This window comes from Microtus oregoni, unplaced genomic scaffold (assembly GCF_018167655.1).
Source record: "Microtus oregoni isolate MIOR12 unplaced genomic scaffold, Mior012 000009F_ref0000495, whole genome shotgun sequence".
NCBI classification, from domain to species: Eukaryota; Metazoa; Chordata; class Mammalia; order Rodentia; family Cricetidae; genus Microtus; species Microtus oregoni.
In genome coordinates this window covers 46,928,149-46,945,421 of record NW_024543068.1, presented here as the reverse complement: position 1 = coordinate 46,945,421, position 17,273 = coordinate 46,928,149, and the positions used below count along the sequence as shown (strand labels likewise).

The 17,273-nt window shown below is 40.3% G+C and overlaps 1 non-coding gene across 1 annotated transcript; it reads left to right on the top strand.

The window, feature by feature from the left end:
* Positions 1–2,791: 2,791 nt before the first annotated feature.
* On the top strand, positions 2,792–2,898 carry LOC121452640. Its single transcript, XR_005974884.1, has one exon. It is a non-coding gene; the product is annotated as a U6 spliceosomal RNA (small nuclear RNA).
* Positions 2,899–17,273: the final 14,375 nt, after the last annotated feature.

Here is a 17,273-nt window from a genome sequence, read left to right as displayed (position 1 = left end):
AATGGGTCTTATCTTCTAATGCAATTGCCTCTAGAAATGTCTTCAAAGATGTAACCATGCCTAAAAAAGTGTTTTTGCAAGGTGATTATGAATTTTGCCAAGTTGAAATGCTAATTCATACATTCCACAGGGAGACTAGCTGCCCCTAAATCTCCTCAAGAGGCTAAGTCATTACAGCCTGTACTTCATTTTCAGGTAACCTGGTGACATGAATCAGGACTGGTCATTCTCCAATGACAGGGTTCTGAGAGAGAGGTGCCAGGAGATGAGAAAGATAAAGATAGACGCTAAAGAAGATAAAAACTGGTGTCAAGACATCTTACACCAACACTGTCTTATGCCAAGCAAGTTTATTAAGAAATACAGCATTTTATATACTATTTGCAGGGTGCAGGGGCAACAGTCAAGGTCAATAGGCAGCTAGATCATACAGTGTTGACAAAGAGAACACAAAATACCTCAGACACCGATGTCTTAGGATAGATAACCACAGCTCAAAGGGAAGAGTCAGGGCATGGTTACATTTTTACTCCTTCAAGAGACACTGGCTCCAGTCCTAGACTTCCCTTTCTAAGGCCACTCCTGGACAAGGACATAGAACTAAGGTTCCCTTTGTCCTTTCAGCAGGACCTCTGAGAAAATCTTGGATTAGTTTGGCCCCTCACAACCCAGATGCTACATGTTGCTATAAATGTAAGCAAAATAAGAGGATGATCTGCATAAAGCTCAGAAAATGAGAATAATTGTTCCTTAGAACTTATGTGGAGAGCTGGAATATAGAGGACGAGTCACTAGATACATTTATCTGGTGGCAGGTGTGATTCTCTGCATTCTGCATTCCATAAGAGAGCTCCTTCAAAAGCACTCAAGATCCCCATATGTTCACATTGCCTCACAGTTTCTTAGTGAACAACTGGGATGCCAAGGAAGTTTAATAATGGAAAGGCTTACCTTAGATGTGGTTTTCTAGTGATGAAAAATGCAAGTTCCCAAGAAATGTGAATGCTAGGATTTGCTTATTGTATAAATCATAAGGAAATGGTTGGGCTCATGGTTTCAGAGGATTGCAGTTCCCACCTACTTCCATTCGTATCAGTCACCTCTGCCTATGGTGGCAAGAGCAAGAAGAATATGCTTGCGCAAGAGTGAACCAGGAAGCACAGAGTGACCAGAGCCAGTACCATGGCATAACCTTCAAAGATTCACCCTTACTGGCCTACTTCTGCCAAGTACGCCCCACCCCACCTCATAAAGACTTCACAGCTCTCCAAAATGGGCTAACAGCTGGATAATAAGCATCCACAGCATGAGGCTGTGTGAGATATTCCAGATTTCAGCCATAACAGTATGGCATTATAAATGCTAATATAAACTTTGGGCTTTCAGTGATAATGATGTGTCATTGTAGGTTCATCAATCGTAACAAATGCTGCTATCTCTGGTGGAGGATGCTGCTATCAGGGGAGCTGCATATGTCAGTAGACAGGAGCTATATGGCAAGTTTCCTTTCTGTGTATTCATGTTTTGAACACAAATTTCTCTAAAACCTAAAAATCATTTTAGAAAGAAGAGCAGGAGAGAGTTCAAAGCATACCATTGAGATGAAGGGAGACCATGATTTCACTCCAGATACTATCCATCACAAGCAGCTCATTTATCCTCCTCTCCAAAGCCCAGCATCTTTCTTTATAAAAACATGAGTCCTAACATGTTAGTATTGTGGGTAGAGATGAAATCACTGGGGTAAACTATAGCACAGCATATAGTGACTCTGCCCAAAGTGAACTCTATGAATTAGACCTTAGATTAGGCAGTGTTCTCTAGGGAAACAAAAATCAAGGAACCACATAATACATTCACAGAAGTAGATTTACTAGAATGGTTTATGCAAAAGGAGATGCAGAGTCTAGCAACAGATATATACACATATATATACATATATATACACACACACAAGCACGCACGTGAACACACACACACACAAGATAAGCTGAGAAACGGGCAGATTGCTGGCTTTCAGTTCCCACTGGAATCCTTTGTCAGCAAAGAATTACAGCAGCAGCAGCAGCCACCGATAAATGCACTGACCAACAAGAAGTGAAAGTAGTCAGGGAAGCAAAATTGCTTTTGTTTTTCAGACCTCTTTACATGTAGACCAGAATATGCCACCCTCTCTTGGAGGTCTTGGAGAGGGTCTTCACTACAGGTAATTCGTTTTAGAAATGCTCCTAACTGGTCCACTTGGAGGCATGCCTCTTAGTTGTTTACATATTGTATCAAGTTGATAATCAAGATTAGCAATCATAGGATAGTTTCAGACATTGCTTTTCATGCCAAAAAGTAAAAGTTTCAATCCAAGTACTCAACCTCAGTGACGTACATATAGATAAGTCCAAGAAAGTGTAGGAAAGACACAGCAATCCTAAGCAGTAAGTCGTTATGCTTAAAAGAAATAGTAAAGTGCAATGGCTCAATCAAGCTTTCTTAATGAAACAATTACTGCAAACTTAATCACTTTGAATCTGAACTTAAACCATATTCTTGACTAAAAGTCTGAATTTCTCTGTCATTAATACAAGTTATTATAATATAATTTATTCTTGCAGCAAATATCCAGATAGATTGATTTTGGCTCTCTCTCATTCGCTTGCTGGCTCACTCGCTTTCACTCTCTTTCTCTCTCTCTTATATTCTTCTTGTAAGTTATTAGTGTGGTGTGTTTTGATTCCTTGCTTAAGATTTTTGCTTGTATGTTATAAGTTTTTCACTATGATTAACAAAAGGATTCCTAGTGCTCACTTCAGCAGCACATATACTAAAAATGGAACGATACAGAGAAGATTAGCATGGCCCCTGCGCAAGGACGACACGCAAATTTGTGAAGCGTCCCATATTTTTGTATCGCACATCTGGAAACGAACATCTGAATCGCACATCTGGAATAAGCACCTGATTCGCACATCTGGAATGAGCATCTGGGTCGCACATCTGGAATGAGCATCTGGAATGAACATCTGGATCGCACATCTGGAATGAACATCTGGATCGCACATCTGGAAATGAACATCTGGATCACACATCTGGAACGAACATCTGGATCACACATCTTTAATTTTCAGATTAGAGTCAGAAGTTTGAGTATGAGAAATCTTAGCAGAGACTTCTCTAATGGTACAAGATGTTTCAATCAGTGTAGCAGCCAACGCTATGTAAAACTGATTGCAAAAACTGCACAGCTTCAGATAATAAATTTTTATTTCTTATGCAACAAAAAAATAAAAGGATTCCTAATCCTCACCTTTAAATTATAACCAGCTATTTGAAATGATAGCAGCTTAACTTAATCATGAATATAATAGAACAAGTAAAAATGTATGAATAAGAAAGATAGATAGATCCGTATCTATCCTCCATACAATACTCAAGTCAAAGTGGGTCAAAGACCTCAACATAAATCCAGTTACACTGAAACTGTTAGAAGTGAGAAGTATCCTTGAATGCATTGCACAGAAGACAACTCCTGAATAGAACACCAGCAGCACAGACACAGAGATAAAAATTAATAAATAGGACCTCCTGAAACTGAAAAGTTTCTGCAAGGCAAAGGACACTGTCAATAGGACAAAACAGCAGCCTACAGATTGGGAAAAGATTTTCACTAAGCCCACATCTGACAGAAGGCTGATCTCAAAAAAAATTTAAAAACTAGACATCAAAATATCAAATAATCCAATTTTAAAAGGTGGTACAGTTTTAAACAGAGAATTCTCAACAGAAAGATCTCAAAAGGTCAAGATACACTTAAAGAATTGTTCAACACCCTTAGCCATCAGGGAAATAAAAATCAAAATGATTCTGAGATACCATCTTAAACCAGTCAGAATGGCTAAGATCAAAAACAGTAATGACAGCCTATGTTGGACAGGATGTAGACTAAGGGGAACACTCCTCCACTGCTGGGGAGAGTGCAAAATTGTACAACCACATTGAAAATAGGTATAGTGGTTTCTCAGAAAAGTGGGAATCAGTCTATCTCAAGTCACAGTTATACCAATCTTGGACATATACCCAAAGAATGTTCAATCACTGCCACTGGACATTTGCTCAACTGTGTTCATAGCAACAGTATTCATAATACCCAGAACCTGGAAACAACCTAGGTGCCCCTCAACCATAGAATGGTCTTGCTTCACTGCAGAAAATTTAAACATTTTAAATGGCTTGTGCAACAGATCTCAAGTAGGCTCACAAGGTCAGGAAGTTTAGTGTGCCCCTGCCTCATCCCAAGTCTGGGACTGATGAGACAAAAATCTTGTTTCTGTTCTATTGACACATGGATCTCCATGCTCGGTGTGAGGGCCAATCTAGAGACTCCATCTATGAACTTTGGATTGAGTACAGAGACTTTAGCTTCTGTGGGCTATGGTTCTCACTGGAACTAGCACCAGGTTCTGAGGTGGTGCCCTGTGCTACCTTGTTATACAGGTGCTGTGGTCCCCATCCCCTGCAGTGCCCGGCACTGCCATGTTCCCCAGCACCTACAATCTTTTTCTCCATTTTACCACCGAAAGTGAAGGAGTAGCCGAGGCCTTGGGCAGCCCTCCTTGAAGCCGCACCAGCAGCGCCACCTGAAAGGAAGACCTGGTGGTCAGGGTGGTGAGACTTCTCCCAACACTGGCTTTTCCCATAATAGGCCTGGTATTGGTCTCACTTTGAGGCCTGGACTTAATTCTCTGACCCTCCGATAAGGAGGAGTAACTGTCTATGTTGGAATGCTTGGATTGGGGGAAGGACGATGTATAGCTTGTTGTTTTCTTCAATGAGACTGCTTTCTTATGTTAAAAGCAGACAGCACACTCTACCTGATTTCCTTAGCTCTTGTGTCCATGCTCTGGTGCATTAACAGCTTCCTTGCATCTGGTGCCTGTACAGAGACCATCGCCACATTATGATACTGTTGACTGTAAGTAATATATACTACAGCACTGTGCTTATATCCAGCTTCCTAGCACTTAATCACTCAGCATTGCCAACGCTTGCAGCAGCCTTTCTATAAAATTTCACTAAAAGTCCAACAATACCTCAGTACTGTTGACAATGTTCTTAGTCTTCCTTTTAGTTTTGTACAAGGACTCAGAAGCAGATGGTGATATAGGTGTTATCTTACAGAAAATACCTCAGATTGCCTCTTGCTCTGGATAGGACTTAGCACAAAAAAAAAAAGCCTCAAAGGTCCCTCACACTTTAGCATGAGATGATTCAAATATATACATAAAGTGATCATATACCTTGTTATTTTTGTGTATATGGATTGATTGTTTGAAAGAAACAGGAGTCAAAGAAAAAGAAAACTGTATCTTTTTTGCTGTTATCTAAATTATCTTTCTTTTAGCAACTAAAACGAATTTCTGCAGTAAAATAAGAAACGATGTTTCCAGACCTCACCTTCGAGCAGCAGGCATCACAGACAACGAAAAAAGAAGTCATTGAATAAGCGCTTTGGTGACAGGATGGGGGTAGGGGTTGTTTCTTAAACAAGAGCAACTAAGCCCGGAATAGCTTTGCAGTGTGTGCATGTACTCCCTGTACACCCATATTTAGACCTGCCTAGAACTCAGAGCAAGTGTCTTATGATTTTTCCTGTTTTTGTGATAAAATACCAACTTAAAGTTTAATTGAAGGTTAAAGGGGTTTACTTTGGCTGAAACTTTGAGGTTAGAAATCCGAGGCAGCTGGTCCCAGTCCAGCTGGCCCATGGTCAGAAAGCATAGGAAGATGACTATTTATGCACAGATGACGTTCTCATGTTGATGTGGTCTAACAGCCCATCCTAGGGAATGGTGCCACTCACTCTGTAAAGTTAGCCTAATCAATATAACCAGGCACAGGCATGCCCACAGACTCCTCTGAAGTGATTCTTTTTTTCCTATTTACTAATTTTTATTGTTTTTATTGCGATACACATTTTTCTCTGCTCCCTTCCCTTCCAACCCTTTCCCCTTCTATCCTTTCCTGTGATACCCACACTCACAATTTACTCAGGAGATCTTGTCTTTTTTCCTTCCTATTTAGATCCATGAATGACTCTTTTAGGGTTCTCTTTGTTGCCAAGGTTCTCTGGGGTTGTGGATTGTAGGCTGGTTTTTCTTTATTTTGTGTCTAAAAGTCACTTACGACTACATATTATATTTGTCTTTCTGGGTCTGGCTTACCTCACTCTATATGTTTTTTTTTCTAGATCCATCCATCCATTTGTCTGCAATTTTCAAGATGTCATTATCTTTTACTGCTGAGTAGTGCTCCATTGTGTAAATGTACCACATTCTCCTTATCCATTCTTCATTTGAGGGGCAGTTAGGTTGTTTCCAGGTTATGGCTATGACAAACAATGCTGCTATGAACATAGCTGAGCACATGTTCTTGTGGCACGGTTAAACTTCCTTTGGGTATATACTCAAAAGTGGTATTGCTAGGTCTTGAGGCAGATTGTTTCCTAATTTTCTGAGAAATCACTGTACTGATTTCCAAAGTGGCTGTACAAATTTGCACTCCCACCAGCAATGGAGGAGTGTTCCCCTTACCCCACATCCTCTCCAGCATAAGCTGTATTCAGTATTTTTGATCTTGGGCATTCGTCTCAGGTGATTCCATTCATCCAAGTTGACACTTTGAAGAGCCAGCACAGAAGGGAGTCATCATCTGTATTTTGTCCTACAGGAAATAGAAATATGAACAGGTATTTGAAGTGACTTGCTCAAGCTGGGTCTCTTCTCCCACCTGCCTTTATCATACTTTCCTCAATTCCAAAGTATTTTTGAGTATTGTGTTAGTCTATTACGGTCAGCATTGGCAGATAGCAGAGATCAAGTGGTTGAAGCTACAATGATTTTCTCATAATTTTGAAGGATAGATATTGAAAAGAAGGGTGCCACCAGGACAGGTTTCTAATGAGGCCTTCCTGACTAACTTACAGGTGGCGGTCATAGCCTTGCATATCACTTTCCCTCAGACACTGTGGATTAAGGCCTCAACATGGATACAATCCAGTGTAATGCATGGAGCCATTACATGGCAGATTCTGAACTTGGGCTAGAAATACAGTAACAAAAAAAAAACTTATTTCTGATTGCATGAGACTTACCATGCACCCAGAAAAGAAAAATACAGAATACATTCATGTTTCCATATACAGAGTACTATTTATCAAAAACACCTTAGGAAAAAAATTTTATACTTACAAACGTTGAAGTTTAGACTATTTTGTGTCTAATCATGTATCTTTAAATTTGCAAATATTTGTGAATAAACTTTCCTTTCAGACACAGGAGAGGGTGGGGTCTTCTTGAAGGCAGAAGAAATAGGCCAAGATTCATCCAGGACAGCTATGAAGAATGAAGACTGTTGTGAATTTTGTGGGGTATAGTGCTGCCTCCTCTCGTGTCCATGTAATATATCTAATGAAACGCCATCTGATGCTAGGCATCTGTCTCCGGACCCACTGTTTGTCTCTGACTCCAGTCCCTGGAAGGTAAGTTCTCCTTAACCCTGACTCAGTGACCCCCCCCCCCCCACACCCAGAAAATACAACCATGACACCTCGTTGCTATAATATGAATAACTGCCTTTTTTGGCTTCTATAACTTGCTTACACAGATACCTGAAGACTGTTTTGAATCACCTTAACCACTTAAACTTCTCAGCAATATCAACTTGGCTCAGAGATTGTTCCTCCTGCCAGGAGCTAATCAATAAATCCTTTAATTATAATTGATTGAGTCTATGGTATTTTACTGGGGGTAACAAATTCCATGGTATTTGGAGGCCTCAGTGAGATCTCTAGCAGACCCTGGACTTGGGTCTAGGGTTCAGCGATAGGCCCCAGAGGGAGCAAGTCCAAAGTGGACTTGACAGGCTCCAGGGAGCCCAGATGGCAACTGCCCCAAAATTGCCAGTTGAAAGCAAAATGAAAGTAAGATTGCTGGTCAACATGCTTCTCACACTTGAACCATCAATGAGTTGTTCTGTGCTGTTTCAGAGTCCAGATATTTGTAGCGTAAAAAAGGTAAGATCCAACAGGATCATAGACCCAGTCTCTCAGACAAAGTGTATGCCTTACTTTCCTTCTGGTTTTGGTGTATGGATGAAGATGGCCACCACATGTCTGAGTTCATCTTGTCTTTGCTGATTGTGTTTCTGTGCTGTCTTTTTCCATTATTCTCTGTTGCCTGTTGGATTTATGTTTTCATGCCTTGTTGCAGAGATGGGGTTAGACTGAGCACAGCCAAATTGCTCCCAAGCTGCAAGCTACATTTTCAGGATGTCTGGCTGCCTCCAAGCTAGCTCCTCAATGAAGCTTGCTCTATTCTCTGTCCCTCTCACTGGTTCCTATAAGCCTGCTATGTAAGTCCCACAGGTACACTGGGTACTTCTTGATGCCCGTCTATATACAATCCTTTTCCCTCACCCTGCTGCTGAAAGATATCTCTACCTGCTTGTTCTATCTCCCAGCTGGCTTCCGTCTCTGACCATTGAGTTCTGACTGCCACCACTCCCTGATCTGTGAGGCTGAGGGAATGTGGTCCCTCCTGGTGCAAAGCCCTCCCAGGCACTGTAAGGCCCCTGTTCTGCTCCCTACTGTTTTGATGCACTACTGCAGGTGAGCTGCACCCAGGCTTTCTTATCTCTATGTCTATTTGAATTTCATTTGCTCTGGTATCTCCCTTTGATCACTGGCTTCAGTTTTGCAGGGATACGGATGTCTTTGGCATATGGGCAATATTGCTATTAAAAAGCCGGCTCTGGAATTGGGGAATGGTTCTGACCTAGGCATCTTTGTTTAAAAGCTTCCTTCCGAATCTCTGTCCTGGGTCAAAAGGTCATCTGATTCTAGGGCAAGGCAAAATGAAGGGAGCTGTGTGCTTTAAAACGTCTAAAACATAAACGTTCTTGACATTAAAACTTTTGAGCTTATTGAACATGATTAAAAATTTGTAAAGAAAACAGAAACAACCTGATACCAACAATTTCTGAGTTCCTATAGACATCTGCTCTATATAATTTTCTGTTTAATGGCCTCTAGTTTAAAGATACATAAATTATTCTTCAACTTAATGACTATATATATATATACATATATACATATATATATATATATATATATATATATATATATATATAATTAAACTTTTCAGGTTGTCTGCTCCCATCTACAAACACAAACTAAAAACAAAAATAAACCTTCTGTCTAAAATCTCTTAGTAATAACTTCAGGTATTCCTGTGTAAAATTATCAGAGTTGGACTTGTTAAAAGTTAATATTCCTTCAAAATAGGAGATAGGCAAGGTCACTGAAGCTTCACCTAAGCGTCCAGCCACTCCTCCCATCTGTTGATATGTAATTAGGCCCTATTTGTATGAGGCCTCCAAATTTTCTGGATAAACTACGGTATACAAGCTAAAACCTAAAAATAAGGATGGGGTCCGACTATGCAGCAATGGGAAAGCTGCCATATTTGCTGGCAAAGGCTCCAGGTATCATCTAACACCACCATAAAAATGTTTTGTTACAACAAATGGTAAATTTATTTGTTATTGCTACATCTCATGCATTTAAATCTGTTAATCAAAAAAGAATTTATATACAACATTTAGATGGCTAAATGTTATGATTTCAGTCAGAATAAGGCCCACACTTCCGGGTTCTAGGGCCATGCATGTGCAGACAAGACCTCAGGCAGAAGTGCCTAATGGCCCCGGGAATCTTAAAGGACCTCGCGTGACCCATGTACGTGCGTGGTTGCATCATCCACATATGGCTCAGCTAAGCCCTTGCGCCCATGTGTGAGCCCCGACACAGTCACGTCAACCCCCTTTGCGCATAGGCTAGGCAGCTTTTAAAAACTGGATTGCCATCTTCCTCGTCTCTCTCTGCACACTGACTTCCCCAGGCCTGTACACGCCCCCTCTAATAAACTCCTAAGCGGGTTTGTTGCATGTTCTGTGTTTCCTTCTCTTGTGCACCAGGTAATTTCAAATGTAATCACAGATGTCTAGCTCTTTGACTTCTTCCCTCTTTCTTGGTTCCTGTTTATAAAAACTATTCCTCCATTCAAGGTCATGAATATTCAAAACTCTTTCTGGAAAGCAAATTTGTTCCTCTCAGAATCTGTGATATATTTGTGGAGGGGGGGGGCTCTAAAATTAAAAGCAAAAAGAAGTTAGTTTAAAGCTTGTAACAAAAACGCTAATCATTTAAAAAAAACTTAATTTGCTAATACACACTTACATGTATGCAACTTTAAATCAACTCTTGGTATTTCCCCTTAAGACTAAAGCTGCAACAGGTCTCCAAGATATTTTAGATCAATTTCTTTCAGGATATATTTTTCTATGATGACTTTTGTCTTAAAATTTTTAAACAAAAATTATCCGTATACCTAATAAATAAAAAATATTCGATAAATAAAGTTTATAAATCCCTAAGGTCTACTCAGGTAACAACTGACTAAAAGATGATTGCATAGCCCCTTTATCTTTACTAAACTCATTAAGTTTTAATTCATTAATCTTTGGATAAACTGAATCATACAAGAAACTGTGATATTCTGTAATGGTGAAAAATAAAAGGATAAAAATATTATTAAAATAATGAAAAAAATAAGTTTCCAGTCTCTCTGTGGACTAATCATGGTAAATACTGTTATGCCCAGTCCATGAGGACCCCAAGAGACCACCAGGGAGACCAACTCACCAAAATGCAAAAGCAAGGTTCATTGTGTGTACAGTAGAAGCCGGCAGGGACCTAATCGAAGCAACTAGCACAGCAGCAGCAAGAGGAGGTACCCTGCCCTTCTAGGGGGCACTATTTAAAGGCAAAAACCAGAAAGGTTACATTACCAGGGTGATGGGTTCAATCCAGATTGGCTCGTGTCTAAGGACTTTTCAGAAATTTTATTTTCAAACCTGACCTGATGCTTTTCAAGTTTTCTTATCGGCTGACCTATGGGTGGGGACATTCTGCAGTTATCTGTACTTTAGAGGTGCTCACCCTGTTACTTTTGTCCTTAGCCATTTCTGAGGACTGGAATGTTTTAAGGAAAACAGCTTACACAAGACACAAGATGGAGGTGGAGAACAAAATGGAGGAATTTGGTTCTTCAATACAAATGTAATTCCTTTTCAGAACACGCTTTAATTAGCTTTCTGTGTATATTTTCAAGGTTAACCCTGACCCAAGCCACTAAAAACAAATTAACTTTGTTTAAAATCAGGTATACTTAATAAATTGAATGTTGACCCTCAACTCCTAAGAGTTTGTGTTTAATTAAATAACGCTTCTCCTGACTGTCGGTTCCTAGAGGCAGCCCTAAAGTCTCCTCTCAGAAAGATGGGTGACACAGCAGACAAGTTCACCTGAATTATGGTAACACTAGACACTAGCAGAGAAATGCTCCGTGCCTTACCCACCGCCAGGACCCTGCTCAAGCTGTGGACAAGCAGGACACTAAGAACTGACTGTTCCACTTTGCTTCCCAAGGTAAGTCAACCTCTCAAATGCCTCACCCACAATTAAAAAAAAAAAAAAGAGTTAAAGAGTTTCCCAGATCTTCTTTCTGCGCCTAGCAGTTGAGTCTGATGCCACTTGTGTGGCTGTGAAGACTTAACATTGTCCTGTGTGACGACAGCAATGACCTCACCCCCAAAACAACCATACAGGGTCTCAGAGGAGCCTTCTAGATAAGTCTCTGTCATTTTCATTGAGACAGAGGCCATTTAATTATATTTCTTGCTCAAATTTATCCTTCTCAGATCTCTGAAGATATTGCCAGGTTGAACAAAAGCATGCAAGCAGCTGTCTGATCAGTCCATTTCATAAGCAGAAAACCAGGCCTTGCTTTACCTCGAGCTACTAGAATGTCTGCTGAAAAAGTAGATTCATAGAGTTTATTTGCCAACAGGCTTCACATTAAAAGATGTAAACTCAAAAAAACAGGTTTCAATGTAACTTTTCCTATTACTTTAATTTTTTTTTAAAAAAATTACTTTTCAATGACTGTTCTCAATAATCAACTAGTAATCAAAAAAATGGAGTTTATAAAGGTTATGAGGGTTTAAGAAAATGATTTAGGCCGGGCGGTGGTGGCGCACGCCTTTAATCCCAGCACTCGGGAGGCAGAGGCAGGCGGATCTCTGTGAGTTCGAGGCCAGCCTGGTCTACAAGAGCTAGTTCCAGGACAGGAACCAAAAGCTACAGAGAAACCCTGTCTCGAAAAATAAAAAAAAAAAAAAAAAAAAAAAAGAAAAAAAGAAAATGATTTAGGGTGTGAGTTGTAAAGGTCTGAGGATATGAAAGCTTAAATAAATTATGCAGGTCTAAAAAAGTAATTTAAGGTATATAAAGGTCTAAGGATATGAAAGCCTAAGTAAGTTGTAAGGGTCTGAGAAAGTGATTTAAGGTGTGTAAATCCAAGGTATAAAGGTATAAAAAATGATTCAAGTTATATATAAAACAGTTTTTAAATGTTTCAAATTACTTTCCCTCCTGTTATCCTATTGCTATATCACTAAGACTTCAAAAGTTTAGAGTTTGACATTAACCAATGAAGTTATGATTTTTCCCCTTGGCTGATCTAGGCCCTCTACATGTATGTGATAGCTGTGTAGCTTGGTCTACTTATGGGACTTCTAACAGTGAAAGCCAGGGCTGTCCCTAGTGCTTTGGCTGGCTGTTGGGAACCTATTCCTCATACTGAGTTGCTTTGCCCAACGTTAATCCAAGGGGAGATACCACACCTTGATATGCCAAGCTTATCATGCTTATCATGATACCCGTGGGAGGCCTGTCTTTTTCTGAACAGAAAGAGAAGAGGAATGGATTGGGGGGGGGGGGAGTAGAGGGAGGGAATGGGAAACGAGGAGGGAGGGGAAGCTGCAGTAGGGATGTAAAACAAATAAATTTAATTTAAAAAGAAAATAAAGTGTATTAATAATTGCAGAAAAGAAAGAACTTGCCACTCGTTTCTCCCTGATCTGAAAGTTACGACTAGATGTTTTTCAATTCAGGACAAAAGAACACAAATAAAGACTTGCTTTGGGGGAAAAAAAAAAGATTTTTATTCCCTAAGTTCCCTATTTTACCTTCTGTTCCTAGTTTATATTTTTCCCATCAAATTTTCAAGAAACTAAAGACTGCAAACTGCTCCGAACACACCAGCCTCAGGTGGGCATTTGAAACTCTCAGGCACTGAACATGCTAAAACCAATGTCAGCCAGATGCTCATGATGAAATTTCCTAACAGTTAGCGCCCCAGCTGCTGACAGAATTCCCCTAGTTCAGCTGAGAAGCAGTTACACAAGAGACTACATCAGTCTTATCATTAACCAAAGGCTGAAACATTAGGTCCAAAGGAAACTAGTTTCCCTCTACCAAAAGGAGTCACTTCTCTCCTCTCTAGCATAAATCTCTTTATGACGCCTATTTGCAAAGGAAGGCTCATGCTGGCCTCCAGCTTCCTTCAGTATTACAAATACCTGTTAAAATCAGAGAGTTACAAAAATGATTACTCAGGATGGGGCCTGGGATCTGAGTAGATGACTTAATAAAGATATCAGCCTTTAGCACTACATAAACGTGAATCAATGATTTGATTGATATGACCTAGAGTCATTGAAGAATGTGATGGCTAAAGAAACTCCATTTTATGCTTGACATCCTAGTACTCACTAGCCGTTTGTCTCTGACTCCAGTCCTTGGAAGATAAGTTCTCAGGAACCCCGACTCAGTGACCCCCACATAGATCTGTACAGCAGTAACCATGTACTTGTCATGATACAACTGTCTTTTTGGCTTCTGTAACTTGCTTACGTAGATACCCAAAGATTGTTTTGAGTAACCTTAACCACTTAAACTTGGCAGATGAGACCAGATTCTGCTTGCTTGAGTAGATATTGAAGATCTTCTGTGGCTTTCCACTTTAAAACCTCTTCCCCATACCCCTTTCTTCACAGCAATATTATATTTGACTTAGAGATTGTTCCTCCTGCTAGCAGCTAATCAAAAAATCTTTTCACTATAATTGGATTGAGTCTATGGTCTTTTCCCAGGGGTCACAAACTCCATAACACCTAAACTACTCAATAGCAGAAAAGCTTGTCCTCTCCCAAGTACCACTTATGAGGTACTGTGTTTAAATCTCTGCTATTAAACTGCAGCAAAGGACAAGTGTTTCTGAAATATTTCAAAAAGAACAAAAAGACCTAAGCTCAACAGCACCCACCCCTTGGATCTGTGATTCTATGTCACCTTCCTACAGTGCAAATGCAGGCTTATAAAAAGAGAAAGGTGAGAGAAGAGGCAAAAGGAAGTGCCAAGACCTTTTGTTTAATGAAATGCAAATGAAGCAGTTACTAGGTCACCAAGCACCAAGGATGCTAATTCTACAGTGTTCCTTGAATCTGCTCTTCTCATCCCAGATGGAGGAAGTTTTATATTGAGTGAGATGTAATATCAGCTCTGAGTTGGGCAAATCTAGCTCTGCCTCTGACTCCACTCCCTGATTACTAGTTCTATGAGCCTGAGAAAAATACCTAGTGTCTCTGCACCCAGGTTATCTCACCGGCAAAACTCAGAACAATGCTGGCTGTTTCAGGTTCAAGAGAGCGGGGATGCTCTGATTATCTCAGAATCTTATAAAGCATTTTACAGGGTGTCATAAGTAGATGGAAAGGGAGATGCAGAAAGCAAAGGAAACCTCTCCGGACACTGTTGCAGATGTTTTGATGTTCATCTACTCAGACTCACGCTTTCAAAGACAAGCATTCACTATATCTGTCCTAAGGACTATGTCAACACCGTGACCTGCTCCCTCTTCCTCTGATTATCCACTGCAGTCTGTTCTACGCCAACTGCCTTCTCCTAGCTCATTACATGTAATGCTCCCCGCTGTATCACTGTCTTTCCTATGGATACTTCTCTCCTTTGCCATTCCACTGATCCCTCTTGCTTCTTTCATTTTTAAGCTGCTCAAGAGGAAGGGTCAGATGGAATGATTGCCTCAGAAGTAATCAGGGCAGAACCTGAGGCACAATCTTTATAGGCCACATACCATCGGCCTGTGGACAGCTGCCTGGGAACCTGATGATCTTCCTCAAACAGCTCAACTCTAGACAAAGGGGACATCTGCATGTGGGACTTTAAAGAAGGAAAGGCTCACAAGCAAGCTTTAGAGGTTCCTTAGCTAGGATGGTGCAACATGCCAAGGCCCGCCCGATAAAGGTGTGTGTGTGGATAGACAAGATGGATAGCTGCTTGCCCAGAGCCTGGCATAAGACAAATGGTCAATAAATCTTTACCCTGCCCTAGTTTGGTACCCATTCTAACTACCTTATTACAACCTGAATCCTCTCTAACAACCACATGGACTTTCCTTACATCTTATTTCTAGTCTTGTCACTCAAATCTGTCTCTCCTCTACTATCGCTAGATAGTATTGTTGCCATCTAGTTGTTTAACATAAACTGAGTTGTTGCTATGTGCTAGGCATTTGCTTAGATGACAGAAAAGCAGAAATTAATGAAATATTTATTCTACCCCTAAGGGACTCAAAGAACAGTGGAGATCCAACCATTGTAAATATATACTATAAAGGTTCATCAGACTCAGAGAAGACAAACAGAATAGCAATTTCTTCCCTGATCTGAAAAAAAAAAAAAAAAAAAGAGGAAGCAGGTGGATCTAAAGCAATATAACCAATCAGAAAATGCTGAGAAAGTTTGTTTCACAGACAGGACCAGGTCAGGAAGAATTTATAGTTCTCATGTAAGGAACTGGGGCGCTGTAAATAGAAGAATCTAAACAGTACTTTTAGGTTAGTTTAAATTATTTTATTTTAAAAAGGGCTCCATAAATCACTGCTGAAAATCTGCTGTGTTAAGTAACCAATGACCCAGATTTTTTACAATAGAACTTTTTATAATTTTTAATATATAAACATATATTGTGATTCTTTAATAATTGGGTGATACAGCATTTGATACAAGACTTACCATTCAGCTTTTTATCACAAAGTTCTGACATGGAGTATATTAGAGAAAAACATTTCCTTGAGTTCATAGTTTGGGGGAAAATAGGGACGCTCAGTTCTGGCAAGGACCTCATGACAAATGGCAGATTATGGAATGTACTCAAGAGCAAGCGATATGTCTTTCTTGAATCAGAAACAAAAAGAACAGGAGGAAAGAGGCTTTCTGTTTTTATAATAATTTTCTGAGAAACTGAAGGACAAGATGAGAACTATCTTCTAAAAGTAGGCCATCCAAAATCTACCAACCTCTTACGAGGCCTCACCCCATAAAGGCTGCACTACCTCCCTAAGAGGACCACCCTGAGCTTCAGATCATGAATCATAGCAGACCCTGGCAGCAGACTCCAACCAGATCCAACCTGTCTCAGTTACTTTTTTGACTAGAAAGAGACACCATGACCAAGACCACTTATAAAACATTTCATCTGGGGCTTGCTTACAGTTTCAAAGGGTGAGAGTATGACCATCATGGAAGGGAGCATGGCAGCAGGCAAGTAGGCATGGGAGTTCATATGTTAAAACAACAACCACCAAACAGAGAGAGAGAGAGAACTGGAACGATGGGACACTGGCAGTGTCACGTCTCTCCCAACAAGGCTACAAGGCCACCTCTCTTCCAGCTTCACCAAACACTTCAACCAACTGAGCACCAAGCATGCAAACTTAGGAGCCTACAGCAGCCTTTCTAATACAACCAATCACACAACCTATAACACAGGACATTTTCCAAACTTATATGACCTGGGACATCCTTCTCCACAGTACACCTGAGATTGTTATTTGACACCTAGAACATGAGGCTATTGTCCAGAGAAGTCATTGGGGGTGTCAGCAGAAGAGTAACGGGAACAACATCCACATGCAGGTCCCTGTATCCTCTGGAATACAGTGTAACTCTGTACCACGCTTCCATCTTGGCCCTCTTTGTCTTATCCTTCCCTTCACGTTCTATGCACTACAGTGTCTGCAAGTGTGCGTACCTGTGTCTGTTGCTTCTGAGCTCTTCAACGAGCTCCTTGGAAATTGTTGTCACTCACCCATATTTTATGGCACATCCCGAATTATTTCTTCAACATAGTCTTTTGTGATGTCCTGAGCAGTGCTAAGTGAATTTTCTGTTTGTTCCTTATGTTTGGCTTACAGTTTTGGTGACCTCTTTCCCATTCTAGTTTTTCCGACCAACAACAATGT